This window comes from Arachis ipaensis, chromosome B7 (genome assembly GCF_059453495.1).
Source record: "Arachis ipaensis isolate K30076 ecotype BB chromosome B7, ASM5945349v1, whole genome shotgun sequence".
NCBI classification, from domain to species: Eukaryota; Viridiplantae; Streptophyta; class Magnoliopsida; order Fabales; family Fabaceae; genus Arachis; species Arachis ipaensis.
This window is the reverse complement of record NC_142442.1, coordinates 67,932,858-67,951,306: the sequence shown is the minus strand read 5'-3', so window position 1 is coordinate 67,951,306 and position 18,449 is coordinate 67,932,858.

Genomic DNA, 18,449 nt, shown 5'->3' with positions numbered 1-18,449 from the left:
AACTATTCAAGAGGCAAAAAGCTATAAGTCCCGCTCATATGATTGAAGCTATGTTTCATTGATAGTTGGAATTTATAGTATATTCTCTTCTTTTTATCCTACTTGATTTTCAGTTGCTTGGGGACAAGCAACAATTTAAGTTTGGTGTTGTGATGAGCGGATAATTTATACGCTTTTTGGCATTGTTTTTAGTATGTTTTTAGTAGAATCTAGTTACTTTTAGGGATGTTTTCATTAGTTTTTATGTTAAATTCACATTTCTGGACTTTACTATGAGTTTGTGTGTTTTTCTGTTATTTCAGGTACTTTCTGACTGAAATTGAGGGACTTTACTATGAGTTTGTGTTTTTCTGTTTTTCTGTTGGATTCTGACCTCCCTGCACTCAAAGTGGATTTTCTGGAGCTACATAACTCGAAATGGGGCGCTTCCAATTGCGTTGGAAAGTAGACATCTAGGGCTTTGCAGAAATATATAATAGACCATATTTTGGCCAAGAATAGATGACGCAAACTGGCGTTCAACGCCAGCTCTCTGCCCAATTCTGGCGTCCAGCGCCAGAAAAGGGTCCAAAACCAGAGTTGAACGCCCAAACTGGCATAAATGCTGGCGTTCAACTCCAAGAAGGACCTCTGCACGTGCAACACTCAAGCTCAGCCCAAGCACACACCAAGTGGGCCCCGGATGTGGATTTATGCATCAATTACTTATTTCTGTAAACCCTAGTGACTAGTTTATTATAAATAGGACCTTTTACTATTGTATTAGATATCTTTAGACGCCTGGTTCTTAGATCAGAAGGGCTGGCCATTCAGCCATGCCTGGACCTTTCACTTATGTATTTTCAACGGTAGAGTTTCTACACTCCATAGATTAAGGTGTGGAGTTCTGTTGTTCCTCAAAGATTAATGCAAAGTACTACTGTTTTCTATTCAATTCATCTTATTTTGCTTCTAAGATATTCATTCGCACTTCAATCTGAATGTGATGAACGTGACAATTATCATCATTCCCTATGAACGCGTGCTTGACAACCACTTCCATTCTACCTTCGACTTAATGAGTATCTCTTAGATCTCTTAATCAGAATCTTCGTGGTGTAAGCTAGAATGATGGCGGCATTCAAGAGAATCCGGAAAGTCTAAACTTTGTCTGTGGTATTTCGAGTAGGATTCAATGATTGAATGACTGTGACGAGCTTCAAACTCGCGATTGCTGGGCGTTAGTGACAGACGCAAAAGGATAGTAAATCCTATTCCAGCATGATCGAGAACCGACAGATGAATAGCCGTGCCGTGACAGGGTGCGTTGACCATTTTCACTGGGAGGATAAGATGAAACCATTGACAAGGGTGATGCCTCTAGACGATTAGCCGTGCCGTGACAGGGCATTTGGATCATTTTCCTGAGAGAAAACCGAAAGTAGCCATTGACTATGGTGATTTATTACATAAAGCCAGGCATGGAAAGGAGTAAGACTGATTGGATGAAGGCAGCAGGAAAGCAGAGGTTCAGAGGAACGAAAGCATCTCTATTCGCTTATCTGAAATTCTCACCAATGATTTACATAAGTATTTCTATCCCTATTTTATTAATTATTTTCGAAAACCCCATTACTATTTTATATCTGCCTGACTGAGATTTACAAGGTGACCATAGCTTGCTTCATACCGACAATCTCCGTGGGATTACTTGGACGACCCAGTGCACTTGCTGGTTAGTTGTGCGAAGTTGTGAACCATGGTATTGGCATCATGTTTTTGGCGCCATTACCAGGGAAAGAAAGAGCGATGAATTTTACATAATCAAAGTGTAATCACAATTTCTGCGCACCAGTGACACACTTGTAATCACATATGGCCCCCTCTACCGGGATTTTAATTTCCCGGGGAATAATCTGAGCCTAGAGTTAAACAGCAAAACCTTCTGTCCTGGCTCAAAGACTCTAGATGACAGTTTCTTGTCATGCCACCTTTTTGCTTTTTCCTTATAATTTTTTACATTTTCAAAAGCATTGAGTCTGAATTCCTCTAGCTCATTCAGCTGGAGCAATCTTTTCTCTCCAGCTAACTTAGCATCCAGGTTTAGGAATCTGGTTACCCAGTAGGTCTTATGTTCCAGTTCCACTGACAGATGACAGGCCTTGCCATACACAAGCTGGTATGGAGGGGTTCCTATAGGAGTCTTGAATGCTGTTCTGTATGCCCACAGAGCATCATCCAAGCTTTTTGCCCAATCCCTTCTACGGGCGATTACAGTCCGTTCCAGGATTCTTTTTAGTTCTCTATTAGAGACTTCAGCCCGTCCATTTGTCTGTGGATGATATGGAGTTGCTACTTTGTGGCTAATTCCATATCGGACCATAGCAGAGTAAAGTTGTTTATTGTAGAAGTGAGTGCCCCCATCACTGATTATTGCCCTAGGGACACAAAATCTGCTGATGATATATTTCTGGAGGAACTTCAGCACTGTCTTAGTATTATTAGTGGGTGTGGCAATTGCTTCTACCCATTTAGATACGTAGTCTACTGCCACCAGAATGTAAGTGTTTGAGTATGATGGTGGGAAAGGACCCATGAAGTCAATACCCCAAACATCAAACAACTCAATCTCTAAGATCCCTTGTTGAGGCATGGCATAACCATGAGGCAAGTTACCATCTCTCTGGCAACTGTCACAGTTACGCACAAACTCTCGGGAATCTCTATAGAGAGTAGGCCAGTAGAAGCCACATTGGAGGACCTTAGTGGCTGTTCGCTCACCTCCGAAATGTCCTCCATATTGTGATCCATGGCAATGCCATAGGATCTTTTGTGCCTCTTCTCTATGCATGCATCTGCGGATCATTCCGTCTGCACATCTCTTGAAAAGATATAGTTCATCCCACAAGTAGTACTTTGCATCAGAAATTAGTTTTTTCGTTTGCTGCTGCTGTACTCCTTGGGTATGAATCTTACAGCTTTATAATTTGCAATGTCTGTAAACCATGGTGCTTCCTGAATGGCAAAGAGTTGCTCATCCGAAAAGGTCTCAGAGATCTCAGTAGGAGAGAAGGACGCCCCTGCTACTGGTTCTATCCGGGACAGGTGATCAGCTACCTGGTTCTCTGTCCCTTTTCTGTCTCTTATTTCTATATCAAACTCTTGCAGAAGCAACACCCATCTTTTGAGCCTGGGTTTTGAATCTTGCTTTGTAAATAGATATCTAAGAGCAGCATGGTTAGTGTACACAATCACTTTTGATCATACTAAGTACGATCTAAACTTGTCAATGGCATAAACCACTCCAAGCAACTCTTTTTCTGTGGTTGTGTAATTTTTCTATGCGTCATTTAAAACACGGCTGGCATAATAAATGACATGCAGAAGTTTGTTATGCCTCTGTCCCAATATTGCACCAATGGCATGGTCACTAGCATCACACATTAGTTCGAATGGTAGTGTCCAGTCTGGTGCAGAAATAACTGGTGTTGTGACTATCTTAGCTTTTAGAGTTTCAAACACTTGCAGACACTCTGTGTCAAACACAAATGGTGTGTCAGTAGGTAGCAGATTACTCAAAGGTTTTGCAATTTTTGAAAAATCCTTTATAAACCTCCTATAGAATCCTGCAGCCCCAAAAAGCTTCTGATTGCCTTAACATTGGCAGGTGGTGATAATTTTTCAATTACTTTCACTTTAGCTTGATCCACCTCTATTCCCTTGTTTGAAATTTTATGCCCAAGGACAATTCCTTCAGTCACCATAAAGTGACATTTTTCCCAGTTTAAAACTAGGTTGGTCTCTTGGCATCTTTTCAGAACAAGTGTTAAATGGTCAAGACAGGAACTGAATGAGTCTCCAAATACTGAAAAGTCATCCAAGAAGACTTCCAGAAATTTTTCTACCATATCAGAGAAGATAGAGAGCATGCACCTCTGAAAGGTTGCAGGTGCATTGCACAGACCAAAGGGCATCCTTCTGTAGGCAAATACTCCAGAAGGACATGTGAATGCTGTTTTCTCTTGGTCCTGAGGATCTACTGCAATTTAGTTGTAACCTGAATAGCCATCCAAAAAGCAGTAGTATTCATGACCTGCTAGTCTCTCTAGCATCTGGTCTATGAATGGTAAAGGAAAATGATCCTTTCTGGTGGCTGTATTGGGCCTTCTGTAGTCAATACACATACGCCACCCTGTAACTGTTCTTGTAGGAACTAGTTCATTCTTTTCATTATGAACCACTGTCATGCCTCCCTTCTTGGGGACAACGTGGACAGGGCTCACCCAGGGGCTATCAGAAATAGGATAAATAATCCCAGCCTCTAGTAACTTAGTGACCTCTTTCTGTACCACCTCCTTCATGGCTGGATTTAGCCGCCTCTGTGGTTGAACCACTGGCTTAGCATCATCCTCCAATAGGATCTTGTTCATACATCTTGCTGGGATAATGCCCTTAAGATCACTTATAGACCACCCAAGAGTTATCTTGTGTGTCCTCAGCACCTGAATTAGTGCTTTCTCTTCCTGTGGATTTAAAGCAAAGCTTATGATCACAAGAAAAGTGTCACCTTCTCCCAGAAATGAATATTTTAAGGATGCTGGTAGTGGTTTAAGCTCGGGTTTAGGAGGCTTATCCACTTCCTGAGGAATTTTTCAGAGGTTCTTTTATTTCCTCTGGTTCCTCCAGTCAGGCTGAATATCTTTAAAGATGTTCTCTAGCTCTGATTCGAGACTCTTAGTCATATTGATCTCTTCCACCAAGGAGTCAATAATATCAATGCTCATGCAGTCATTTGATGTGTCTGGATGCTGTATAGCTTTGACAACATTTAACTTGAACTCATCCTCATTGACTCTCAGAGTCACTTCTCCTTTTTGGACATCAATGAGAGTTCGTCCAGTTGCTAGGAAGGGTCTTCCTAGAATGAGAGTTACACTCTTGTGCTCCTCCATTTCCAACACTACAAAGTCAGTGGGAAAGGCAAATGGCCCAACCTTGACAATCATGTCCTCAATTATGCCTGATAGGTATTTAATGGAACCATCAGCAAGTTGAAGACATATCTGGGTTGGTTTGACCTCTTCAGTCAAGCCAAGCTTTCTGATAATGGATGCAGAGATTAGATTGATACTTGCCCCAAGGTCACATAGAGCTGTCTTGGTACAAGTACCCTCTAATGTGTACGGTATCATAAAACTTCTTGGATCTTTAAGCTTCTCTGGTAAGCTTTTCAGAATGACTGCACTGCATTCTTCAGTGAGAAAAACTTTTTCAATTTCTCTCCAATCCTTCTTATGACTTAAGATCTCTTTCATGAACTTAGCATAAGAGGGTATTTGCTCAAGTGCCTCTGCAAACGGGATCTTTATTTCAAGAGGCCTGAGATAGTCTGCAAAGCGGGCAAATTGTTTATCCTGTTCTGCTTGGCGGAGTTTCAGAGGATAAGGCATCTTGGCTTTATATTCTTCAACCTTAGTTGCTGTAGGTTTATTCCCCACAGTGGTGGTTGGAGAAGCCTTCTTAGAGCGGTTATTATCAGCACTTGCAGGTGTCTGATCCCTCTTTGGTGTTTGAACGCCAGGATTGGATGTTGGATGGGCGTTTAACGCCAGCTTCCCACCCTTTTCTGGCGTTTGAACGCCAGAACTGGGCAAGGAATGGGTGTTTAACGCCAACTTTTCTCCCTTTTCTGGCATTTGAATGCCAGAAGTGGGCATCCACTGGGCGTTTGACGCCAATCTTTCACCCATTTCTGGAGTTTGAACGCCATAATTATTCCTCTCTGGGCTCTTGCTGTCCTCAGAGGGGTTTTGGGCAGTGGTTTGGTCATCCTCTGTCAGTTGTTCCTTTCTTGGCTTTTTGCTATTTTGAGCTGAATTATTCAATGTCTTCCCGCTCCTTAGTTGAACAGCTTGGCATTCTTCTGTTATCTGTCTAGATAGCTACTGTCTTGTTTGATTCAATTGTACTTCCATATTCTTGTTAGCATTTTTAGTGTCTTAGAGTATCTCTTTAAATTCTGCTAATTGTTTTGTCATAAAGAGTAATTGCTGATTAAGTTCAACAATCTGTTCTTGAGGATTAGGATCAGTAGTTACTGTCCTAGCCTCTTCTTTTATGGAGGACTCACTGCTTGAGTACAAATGTTGATTTCTAGCAACCGTATCTATGAGCTCTTGAGCCTCTTCAATCGTCTTTCTCATGTGTATAGATCCACCAGCTGAGTGGTCTAGAGACATCTGGGCTCTCTCTGTAAGCCCGTAATAGAAGATGTCTAGCTGCACCCACTCTAAAAATATTTCGGAGGGGCATTTTCTCAGCATCCCTATGTACCTCTCCCAGGCATTATAAAGGGATTCATTATCCTCTTGTTTAAAGCCTTGGATGTCCATCCTTAGCTGTGTCATCCTCTTTGGAGGGAAAAATTTATTTAGGAATTTGTCTGATAACTGTTTCCATGTTCTTATGCTTGCTGTGGGTTGGTTATTTAACCACCTTTTAGCTTGATCCTTTACAGCAAATAGAAACAGTATTAATCTGTAGACATCTTGATCTACATCCTTATCATATACGGTGTCAGTAATTTGTAAAAACTGTGCCAGAAACTCAGTAGGTTCTTCCTGTGGAAGACCGGAATACTGGCAATTTTGCTGCACCATGATAATGAGCTGAGGGTTTAGCTCAAAACTGCTGGCTCTAATGGGAGGTATACAGATACTACTTCCATATAAAGTAGTAGTGGGGTTAGAATATGACCCTAGAGTCCTTCTGGACTGTTCATTTCCACTTAAGTCCATGATGGAGAAAGGGAGATGATGTGGATAAAAAAATTTATTCTTTTATTATTATTATTATTATTATTATTATTATTATTATTATTTGAAAACCAAAATTAAAATAACATAAAATAAAATAAAATAATTGAAAATTAGAATATAAATTCGAAAATTAGAAGAAAATAAAAGAAAAGCAAATTGAAAACTAAATTAATTAATTAATAAAAAAGATTTTGGAAAAAGAATGCTTAGTTAATTTCGAAATATGAAACAGAAAAGTAGTTAGGTAATTTTTTTGAAAAAGATTTTAAAATTAGCAATAAAAAAGATATGATTAAAAATTATTTTGAAAAAGATATGATTGAGAAGATATGATTGCAATTTATTAAAAAAAAGATATGATTGAAGAAATTAAAAAGATTTGATTTTTGAAAAAGATTTGAAAAGATCAATTTTTGAAATTAGAATTTTGACTTGACTAAAAAAAAGATATGATTTTGAAAATCTTTGACTAATTTAATGCAAAATTTCGAAATTTATGAGTAAAATAAGGAAAAAATATTTTTTTTAATTTTTGAATTTTAATGAGGAAAGAGAAAAACAACAAAATGACACTAAACTTAGAAATTTTAGATCAAAACAAAGAGAACAAACAAGAAAACTTTGAATGTCAAGATGAACACCAGGAACACTTTGAAGATCAAGATGAACACCAAGGACAAATTTTTGAAAAATTTTTAAGTAAATAAAAGCACAAGGGACACCAAACTTAAAATTTTTAGAAAATCAAACACAAATTTTCGAAAATTAAAAGGAAAACACAAAGAAGACACCAAACATAGAATTTTTAAAGATCAAGAAAGAACTAAGAACATGCAAATTCAAAAGATTGAAAGAAAATAAAAGCATGCAATTGAAACCAAACTTAAAATATGAAACTAAACTCAAAAGACTCAAATTTAGTGACTCTAAACCAACAAAGATAAATTATTCCTAATCTAAGCAACAAGATAAACCGTCAGTTGTCCAAACTCGAACAATCTCCGGCAACGGCGCCAAAAACTTGGTGCAGAAAATTACAATCACACTTTTGCAATTCCACACAACTAACCAGCAAGTGCATTGGGTCGTCCAAGTAATACCTTACGTGAGTAAGGGTCGATCCCACGGAGATTGTCAGCTTGAAGCAAGCTATGGTTATCTTGTGATTCTTAGTCAGGATATCAGTAATGATTCTTAGTTTTAATTGTAAAAAGTAAAAGAACATGAAATAAATACTTGTTATGCAGTAATGGAAAACAGGTTGAGGTTTTAGAGATGCTCTATCTTCTAAATCTCTTCTTTCCTACTGTCTTCTTCTTCACACACGCAAGGCTCCTTCCATGGCAAGCTGTATGTTGGTGGATCACCGTTGTCAATGGCTACCATCCGTCCTCTCAGTGAAAATGGTCCAAATGCGCTGTCACCGCACGGCTAATCATCTGTCGGTTCTCACTCATGTTGGAATAGGATCCATTGATCCTTTTGCGTCTATCACTAAGCCCAGCACTCGTGAGTTTAAAGCTCGTCACAGTCATCCCTTCCCAGATCCTACTCAAAATACCACAAACAAGTTTTAGACTTTCCGGATCTCAGGAATGGCCGCCAATAATTCTAGCATATACCACGAAAGTTCTAATCTTAGATTAGAAACCCAAGATATATGCACTCAAGCTATTGCAGATAGAACGGAGGTAGTTGTCAGGCACGCGTTCATAGGTGAGAATAATGATGAGTGTCACGGATCATCACATTCATCAGGTTGAAGTGTGAGTGAATATCTTAGAATAGAAACAAGCGTGATAGAATGAAAAACAGTAGTAATTCCATTTATTCATCGAGACATAGCAGAGCTCCTAACCCCCAACCGTGGAGTTTAGAGACTCCTGCCGTAGAGAATACAATATGAAATGTGTAAAGTGTCATGAGGTACAAAATGAATCACTAAAAGTGGTTTTTATAATAAACTAGTGACCTAGGGTTATAGAAAATGAGTAAGCTAGGATAGTTAGTGTAGAAATCCACTTCCGAGGCCTACTTGGTGTGTGCTTGGGCTGAGCATTGAAGCTTTCATATGTAGAGACTTTTTTTGGAGTTAAACGCCAGCTTTTGTGCTAGTTTGGGCGTTTAACTCCAGCTTTTATGCCAGTTCTAGCGTTTTGACGCAAGAATTTTTATGCTGATTTGGAACGCCAGTTTGAGCCATCAAATCTCGAGCAAAGTATGGACTATTATATATTGCTGGATAGCCCAAGATGTCTACTTTCCAACGCAATTGAGAGTGCGCCAATTGGGCTTTTGTAGCTCCAGAAAATCTATTTCGAGTGTAGGAGGGTCAGAATCCAACAGCATCTGCAGTCCTTTTTTAGCCTCTCAATCAGATTTTTGCTCAAGTCCCTCAATTTCATCCAGAAAATACCTGAAATCACTGAAAAACACACAAACTCATAGTAAAGTCTAGAAATGTGATTTTTGAATAAAAACTAATAAAAACATAATAAAAATTAATTAAAATATACTAAAAACTACCTAAAAACAATGCCAAAAAGCGTATAAATTATCCGCTCATCAGAAAGTTACATGGGATATTCAGTGTGAAAATTTGGAAAATGGGTAAATACTCATGAATTCATTGTTCAAGACACATGCATCTCCTGTTGTTGGCAAAAACAAGAAAATTTGATTCTGTAATTAAAAAAAATAAATTGTGCATAGTAGCATATGAAATAAAAAAATTAAATAAAAGGATGCATATGTTTGTATTTTGGAAAGAAAGAATTGCATGAGTGGATGTGAGATAGGAGATAAATGGGTAATTTGGTTGTTTTGTTATGTGTATATAGGATGGTATAGGATTAGGTAGACACTTGAGCTAATCAAAGATCTAATTCATTAAGTCTACTTAACCATATTAATCTTACCTTAACCCTAGCCCCATTACAACCCTCCAAAGACCTCATGATAGTTGTTTTCATGTATCAAATATTAGTTGATTGTTAGATGACTTGCAAATCTTTGAAAAACATGATTAAAGGAGAATTGAGTGAGTAAGCCCTAAGCACTGAGCGAATAGAGTGAATACACATCTGGTGAGGGTTTCGATTGCTCAATTCTATGTTCTTGTTTCTTATATTGTATCTTCTTGCAAGTTGCTTGTTAGTTTTGGAAATCTCAATTCAATTCTTTGGACATTGATCATAGTGCATTGACTTTTTGCCTTGGCCCTAAGGCTTTCTTTGGATTGATTGGAATTTCATAGTTTGTTTCTACCAACTTTCAGTAGAATAGATTTTAGTAGGTAATATCTAGGTTAGTAATAAACCCCAATTTCGTTGTTTATCTTGTCCTTATTTTAGGGGATTTTATCACCTTTTCCCACATTTATTCAATGAAATAGCATGGTTTTGCAATTCTCCCTTGAATTGTGCCTAGTTGTAAAAAACATGCTTTTTAGGCCCTTAAATTGGTGATTTTAACTCACTTTAATTCCATTCGATGCCTTGATGTATTTGTTAAGTAATTTCAGGTTCATGAAGCAAGTATTGGATGGAAGAAATGAGGAGAAAAGCATACAAAGTGGAGAATGCATGAGGAAACAAGAATTAGAAATGCATCGGTGGGCGCGCACGCGTACTAGGCGCGCGCGCGCAGAAGTGGCTTCGCATAGAGACGCGCACGTGTACATGACGCGTACGCGTGGATGAAGAAACAGCCAATCGATGCGCACGCGCACATGGCGCGTACGCGCTGATACTCACACGTGACCCACTTAAAGGAAAAACGCTGGGGGTAATTTCTAAGCTGCCCAGGCCCAAGTCCAACTTGTTTCTGAGTGTATTTCATGCAGAATTGAATTCCAAGAAAGGGGGAGCAATTAGTTAGTCAACATGAGCCTTTAGTTAGTTTTCTAGAGAGAGAAGCTCCCTCTTCTCTCTCGAATTAGGTTAGGTTTAGGGTAAATTGTCTTGGATCTTGAATTAATTACTCAATTTTATCTTGGTTCCTTCATAATTTCTTGTTTCTACTACTCTATCCTTCTTAGTTCTCTTGCCAATTTTACTTTGATGTCTCTTTTATGTTTATGAATGCTCATGTTGGAATTTGTTTACATTGAATGAAATCTAATGTTTGATGTTCGTTTCATTGGTAATTGGTAGATTTATTATTCTTGCATTTTTACTATGCTTTCCTTTCATGCCTTCCAAGTGTTTGACAAAATGCTTGGTTGGGCTTTAGAGTAGATTTTGAGCATTCTTGGCTTGGAAAGAGTAATTGGGCAATCTTGAGTCATTATACCTAATTTAGCTTGGCGATCTAGAGTTGTTAGCTAATATCATTCTCAATGACTCTAATCTCTTGCTAATCCAATTAGTGAGTTGATTAGGATTTTTGACTTGAGATTAACTAGTCTTGTTTGACTTTCTCTAATGGAAGATAACTTACATCTTCTTCCAGCATTGGGGATGACGAAATAAGATAAATTCTTGTTAAGTATTCTTATGATTCATGACTAGGATAGAAGGCCTATGATCTCACACCTTGCCATGAATGTCTCTCATTATTAATTGCTTCTTTTATTTCTCTCTTTACTCTTCTTGTCATTTATATTATTGCCCTTTTATCAACGAAACCCCTTTGCCCCTTCATAGCCAATAATTGACACTTCATTGCAATCCCTTGTGAGACGACCCGGAGTCTAAATACTTCGGTTAATTCTTATTGGGGTTTGTACTTGTGACAACTCAATTTTTGATTGAGAGGATTGTTTGTTGGTGTAAAACTATACTTACAACGAGAATTCATCCATTTGAGGAAATTCTATACCATCACGACATTCCGGCTCATCAGTTAGTTGCATGCATATAGATAGTACATTAAATAAATTGGTTTCCCTTTCATTCATCTCCTTTGATTGTGAATAGCATGAGGACATGCTAGTGTTTAAGTGTGGGGGAATTGATGAATCCATATTTTACGATAATTTTTTGTTAGAATTGATTGGATTTCGTCATGCAAACCTACACTTATTCCCTTAAATAGCATGTTTTTGAGTTTTCCTCCTTAATTATGCTTGATTATGAAAACATGCTCTTTTATGCCTAATTTGACCTATTTTACTCCATTTGCCTTCTATTTGATACCTTGATATTTTTTGTGAGTGATTTCAGATGTATAAGGTAGGAATGGCTTGGTGAGAATGGAAGAGGAGCATGCAAGGAGGAGGAAGCATGAAGAAACAAAGGAGAAGAGCATCGCGATGTGTGCGTGCGCACAGCCTCATGTGCGTACGCACAGGTAGCAAAGCAGAGCAAAGTGTGCGAGCGCACAGCACTGGCGCATCGCACGATCATCCAAAGTATCGCAAAGTGTGCGTGGGCACAACTCCTTGTGCGTATGCACAACCTGAGATTTCGGCCAAGTGTGCGTGCGCACACGTCTATGCGCACGCACAGGTACCACGTAAGCCTTCATTAAAAATGCACATGACTCATGTTTTTAAGGGATTGGAGGCCCAATTCTGATGGCCATAACTCATATTGAAGGGGGCAAACATTGGAGAAGAGGAGGAGATCATTAGGAGTAGTAGTAGATAGTAGTAGGAGGCCTTAGGTTTAGTTTTCTTTAAGTTTTCTCTCAACACCATTAGGGTTTTACATTTCAAGTGCCATTTTCCATTTTTGATCTTGGATTTTGCTAGCCTCTATTGTAAGTATCTCTTAATTACTCCTCTTTGTAGTTACAATTTTGATACTCTTTCTTGTAGTTAAAGTCATAGTGTTAATACATATACTTTTTGCAATTTTGATCTCTTGTTGATGATTTTGATGATTAATGATTGTTATATGATTGGTTGAGTTGATATTTTAGCTTTTGATCATTTGTTGCTCATAGTTTCACGCATTTTCTCAATTTTATCATGATTTGTGTTTATGCCCACCAAGTGTTTTTGGAAATGTCAATTTGGATTATGGGTTAAATTTCCACCTCTTGGCTTGGGGGAAATGAGCATATGGGTTCCTAGAGTTGGAATGTCCAACATTTAGTGATAATTCTTGGATTGTTAATTGTTCTTGTTTCCACTAACGCTAACTTGTTGCTAAGGCAATTAGCAAGTGAGTTAGGATTTGTGGATTAAGAACAACTATGCTCACTTAACCTACTTTCCGATGTAATGGTTAACTAAGTGAGATTAATCCATTACAATTGTCATAGTTATGGTTTCAACAAGGAAAGGGTCCCTAGCTCATCCCAAGCCAAGATTCCATTTATGTTTTGAATCACACACACACATACATACATCAATCACTTTTATATCGTACTTGTTAATATTGCATAGCTAGTTCTTTAATTCCTTTATTAATTCATTAATTCCAATTTTGAATGTTCTTTTATTCCTTTAATTGTTTATCTCTTCATTGAAAATCCCTTTTTTGCCTTCACAACCGAAATTGTGCACTCATTGATCACTAGTTGATAAACCCCAATTTTGTGGTTCATCTTGTGCTTAATTTGAGGGATTTTATCAACTTTTCTCACATTTATTCAATGAAATAGCATGGTTTTGTAATTCTCCCTGAATTTGTGCTTAAGTGTGAAAATATTCTTTTTAGGCCTTAAAATAGATAAATTTAATTCACTTTAATTCCATTTGATGCCTTGATATATTTGTTGAGTGATTTCAGGTTCATAAGGAAAGTATTGGATGGAAGAAGTGAGGAGAAAAGCATGCAAAGCAGGAGAACTCATGAAGAAATGAAGGAACCGCAAAGCTGTCAAGCCCGACCTCTTCGCACTCAATTGACCATAACTTGAGCTACAGAGGTCTAAATGAGGCGGTTTCAGTTGCGTTGGAAAGCTAACATCTGGGGCTTCAAAATGATATAAAATTTGTCATAGTTGCTTCGCGTTTAGAGGCATGCACGTGCACTATACGCGTGCGCACTGATGGAGCAGCATGATTCACTAAAGTGAAATCGTGGCCAGCGATTTGTAGCTCATTTTGGGCTCAATCCAACTCATTTCTGATGCTATTTCATGCAGAATTCAAGCTTGGGCAAGGGGGGAGCAATTGTTTGTAGTATAGCATCATGTAGGTTAGTTTCTAGAGAGAGAAGCTCCCTCTTCTCTCTTGAATTAGGGTTCTTAGGATATTTTCATCTTATATCTAGGTCAATTTTCATGTTCTCATCTTGTTTCCTTCTTAATTTATTGTTTCTTCAACTCTATTATTCTTAGTTTTCTTGTCAATTTTACTTTTATGTCTCTTTTATGTTTATGAATGCTCATGTTGGATTTTGTTTACATTGAATGAAATTTAATGTTTGATGTTATTTTAATTGATGATTTGAGTTGTTGATTTACTTTCCTTATAATTGGTAGTTAGTAGACTTATTATTCTTGCATTTTTACTATGCTTTCGTTTCATGCCTTCCAAGTGTTTGATAAAATACTTGGTTGGACTTTAGAGTAGATTTTGAGCATTCTTGGCTTGGGAAGAGTAATTGGGTAATCTTGAGTCATTAATACCCAATTTAGATTGGTGATCTAGAGTTGTTAGTTAATATCATTTTCAATGACTCTAATCTCTTGCTAATTCAATTAGTGAGTTAATTAGGATTTTTGATTTAAGATTAACTAGTCTTGTTTGACTTTCTCTAATGGAAGATAACTCACACCTTCTTCCAACATTGGGGATGACGAAATAAGATAAATTCTTGTTAAGTATTGTTATGATTAATAACTAGGATAGAAAGCCTATATTCTCAACCCTTGCCATGAATATCTCTAGTTATTAATTACTTTCTTTAATTGCCTTCTTTACTTTTCTTATCATTTATTTTATTGCCCTTCTATCAACCAAACCCCCTTTGTTCCTTCATAGCCAATAATTGCCCACTTCATCGCAATTCCTTGTGAGACGACCCGGAGTCTAAATACTTTGGATAATTCTTATTTGGGTTTTGTTCTTTGTGACAACCAAATTTTTGATGTGAGAATTGTTTGTTGGTGTAGAACTATACTTGCAACGAGAATTCATTTATTTGAGGAAATTCTATACCATCAAAGATTTCAAACATCAAAATGGCACCGTTGTCGGGGAATTGCAATGGTGTTATATTATTGGCTATTGTGAATATTGTGAATATGTTTGCCTTTTGCTTATTTGTTAGTTTTTGTTAGCTATAGGACTTTGTTGCTTATTTTGTTAGCTTTTGTTTTTATTTTCTATTATGAATTCTCATCCCTTTGGCTATGAGTTTGGTTACAACTATGTTGTAGGGAATAGAAGCTCCAATGGGGATGTGCATCAAGGATTTGGAAATCAAAGATGGGAGGAGCCTCAAGGAATTGATCACTCCTCTTGGCAACAACAACCTCCGGTCTCTTATAGGTATAATTCCAATCCTAATGTATATCAATCTAATGGATGTGATGACCCTTATTGTGATTGTCAACAACTACCACCACATGCCTATGAACAACCCCCTCAACATGACTTTGAACCACCTTAATCACAAGCCCCCTACCACCAAACACCTCATTATGACCCTAATTCTTATCCACCATACCAACCACCTTATGAACCATATGAACCACACATGGAACCACCACCATTCCAACACAATTACTCTCAAGAACCACCTCAATATACACCACCTCCATACCCTTACCAAGATGAACGAACTCCCAATTATGAAACTTTCCTCCCAAACAATGAACCTTCTTTCTCCACACCACCTCCAATGGATGATTCTCTCCAAGAATGTGTTAGTTCTTACATTCGAAGGCAAGAAGAGAACCAAAAGGAGTTCAAGGAGCTAGAAGCCAAGATAGCTACCATAGCGGAAGCCGTTCGCAATATGGTCCCTGGTGAAAAGACTTTGGTGTGGTTTAGAATTTCACAAATGAAAGCTCGTTGCAATATAGTTTCTAAACCAATCAATAGTCCTTTCATAAAAAAGATTGTTTGTCACAAGTACAAACCCCTAAATTTATAAACCGAAGTATTGGAACCTCGGGTCGTTCTCCCTAGGAATTACAATAAAGGGTCTTGTTATTGGTTATGAGTTATATTTGGGGTTTTTGATAAGAGGCATGAAAAGTAAATAGAAATGAAAATAAACTAACAACTAAAGAGGTCTTGGCAAGGTTTGGTAGTCAAGGATATCTATCTTAATCACTAACCACAACATGAGAATTGGCAAGGACCAACCCCACTCCCCTAATTAATAGTAGAGGAAAGTCAAGTGAGCTATGTCAATCCAAGTCCATATGTCCTAGTTCTCCACCAAATCAATTAGTGAGATCTAGAGTTAATGGCTCCCAATCGTCAATCACTTGGACATTAGTAACTCAAGAGTTCCTAAGTTACCTTCCCAAGCCAAGAGCACTAAAATCTACTCTAAAATCCTTCCAAGCATTTTATCAAACACTTGGAAGGCATAAAAGAAAAACATAGTAAAATTGCAAGGAAAGTAAATCTACACTATTCAATTAAAAGGAATTAAACAACAACAAATCAAATGAGCAATAAGGGAACATGAAAACATGAATTGCATTGAAAGGAAAAGGAAAGAACAAAAGTGCATCAACATAAAAGTAGAGAATTACAAGAATTAAATGCTAAACTAGAGAGAAGAGATGTAGAAGAAGAAGAATTGATAAAGGAGAAGTAAATCCAAGCTTCAAATTAAACTAGATCTAAGAAATTCAAATCTAGATCTAAAACCTACTCCTAATTCTAGAGAGAAGTGAGAGCTTCTCTCTCTAAAACTAACTAAAACTAATCCTAATATGTGTAAATGATGCTAAGTATGTGTGGATGATCTATTCCCCTTCAATCCTTGGTCTTTTAAAGCTTTTCCCGCCAAAAACTCAGCTCCAAGTGGGACCATAAACCCTCCAAAATTGCCAGGCACGAGTTCTTCTTTAAAAATAACGAGCGACTTTCGGCGCGTACGCGGACAGCGCGCGTATGCGTCCCTGGAGTATTTCACAATCCGCGCATAGGCGCATAGTGCGCGCGCGCGTCCATGGACTTTTTCCAAATCTTTGGCTTTTCATGATTTCTCCACTTTGTATGCTTTCCTTTCCATTCCTTTGATCCATTCCTAGCCTTTTCAACCTAAAATCACTTAACAAACAAATCAAGGCATCTAGTGGAATCAAAGGTGAATTAAATTTAGCTAATTAAGGACCTAGAAAGCATGTTTTCACACTTAAGCACAAATAAGGAGACAATCATAAAACCATGCTATTCCATTGAATAAATGTGGGTAAAAGATCATAAAATTTCCTAAATTAGGCACAAGATAAACCCTACAAATGGGGTTTATCAACCTCCCCACACTTAAACCAAGCATGTCCTCATGCTTAAACCAATGATGAAGTAAGGGTATGGCATTTATTCAATGAAAACTAACTAAATGCAATCTACCTATTTGCAACTATCTAATATGAATGCAAATGCTTGGTCAAAATAAATCAATTCCCAAGAAGCATATAAGCACAGGGGCCAAGGTATTAATAACCATGCCAAACCCCAATTGAATTGAGTTATTAAATATTTTTACAAACTTGCATGAAGAATGATGATCATAGGTGAAAACATGTAATTGAGCAATCGAACCCTCACCGGATGTGTTTGCACTCTATTCGCTCAAGTGTTTAGGGTCGATTCACTCAATTCTCCCCTAATCATACTTTCCAAGATTTATCTTTCTTCTAACAATCAACATTTATTCAATGCATGCATACAAAGATCATGAGGTCTTTTCATAGGTTTTAATGGGGCTAGGGTCAAGGTAGGATGCATATATGGTCAAGTGAGCTTGAAATTTGAATCTTTGATAAGCTTAAACTTTCCACCTAACCTATGACATCCTATACAGTTCAAAACTAACCTAACTACCCATTTTTTCACTTTTCACATACTCAGGCATTTCCTTTTCATTTCACAACACTTATGCATTGACCTTTATTGAGCTTTGCTTTGGGGCATTTTGTCCCCTTTTATTTATTTCTTTTTCTTTGTTTCTTTCTTTTTCTATTTTTTTTCTTTTCCATATTGTTTTTTTCTTTTCCTTTTCCTTTTTCTCATTTTTCTTTCTATATACAATATCATCAATGCATAAGATTTTACATTCGTTACACATGAGCATGTACCCAATTCCCAATATTTACAACAAAAATATAAAACTACCCTTTATTCACCCAATGTCCCAAGATTTCCCACACTTAAATGACACACACACACACTAGCCTAAGCTAATCAAAGATCCAAATTAAGGACTTTTATTGTTTTCTGCTTTAAGGCTTGTAATGTGCTAAAATTATGAACAAAGTGGGTTAAGCATAGGCTCAAATTGGCTAACAATGGAAGATAAAAGGTAAGGCCATTTGGTTAAGTGAGCTAAATGAAATAATGGCCTCAATCATATAAATACATGAATACACAAAATAATGGACATAAAGAATCAAACAAATCAAAGATCACAATAATAGAAAGAGAACAATTGCACACAAGAAGGAAAAATAAGTGGTTATAAGATGTAACCACACCATTAGGCTCAAATCTCACTTGCTTGTGTTCTTAGCTCAAAAACATGATCCACAATATATATATAATTCAAGCAAGTTCTATGAAAAGTTCAC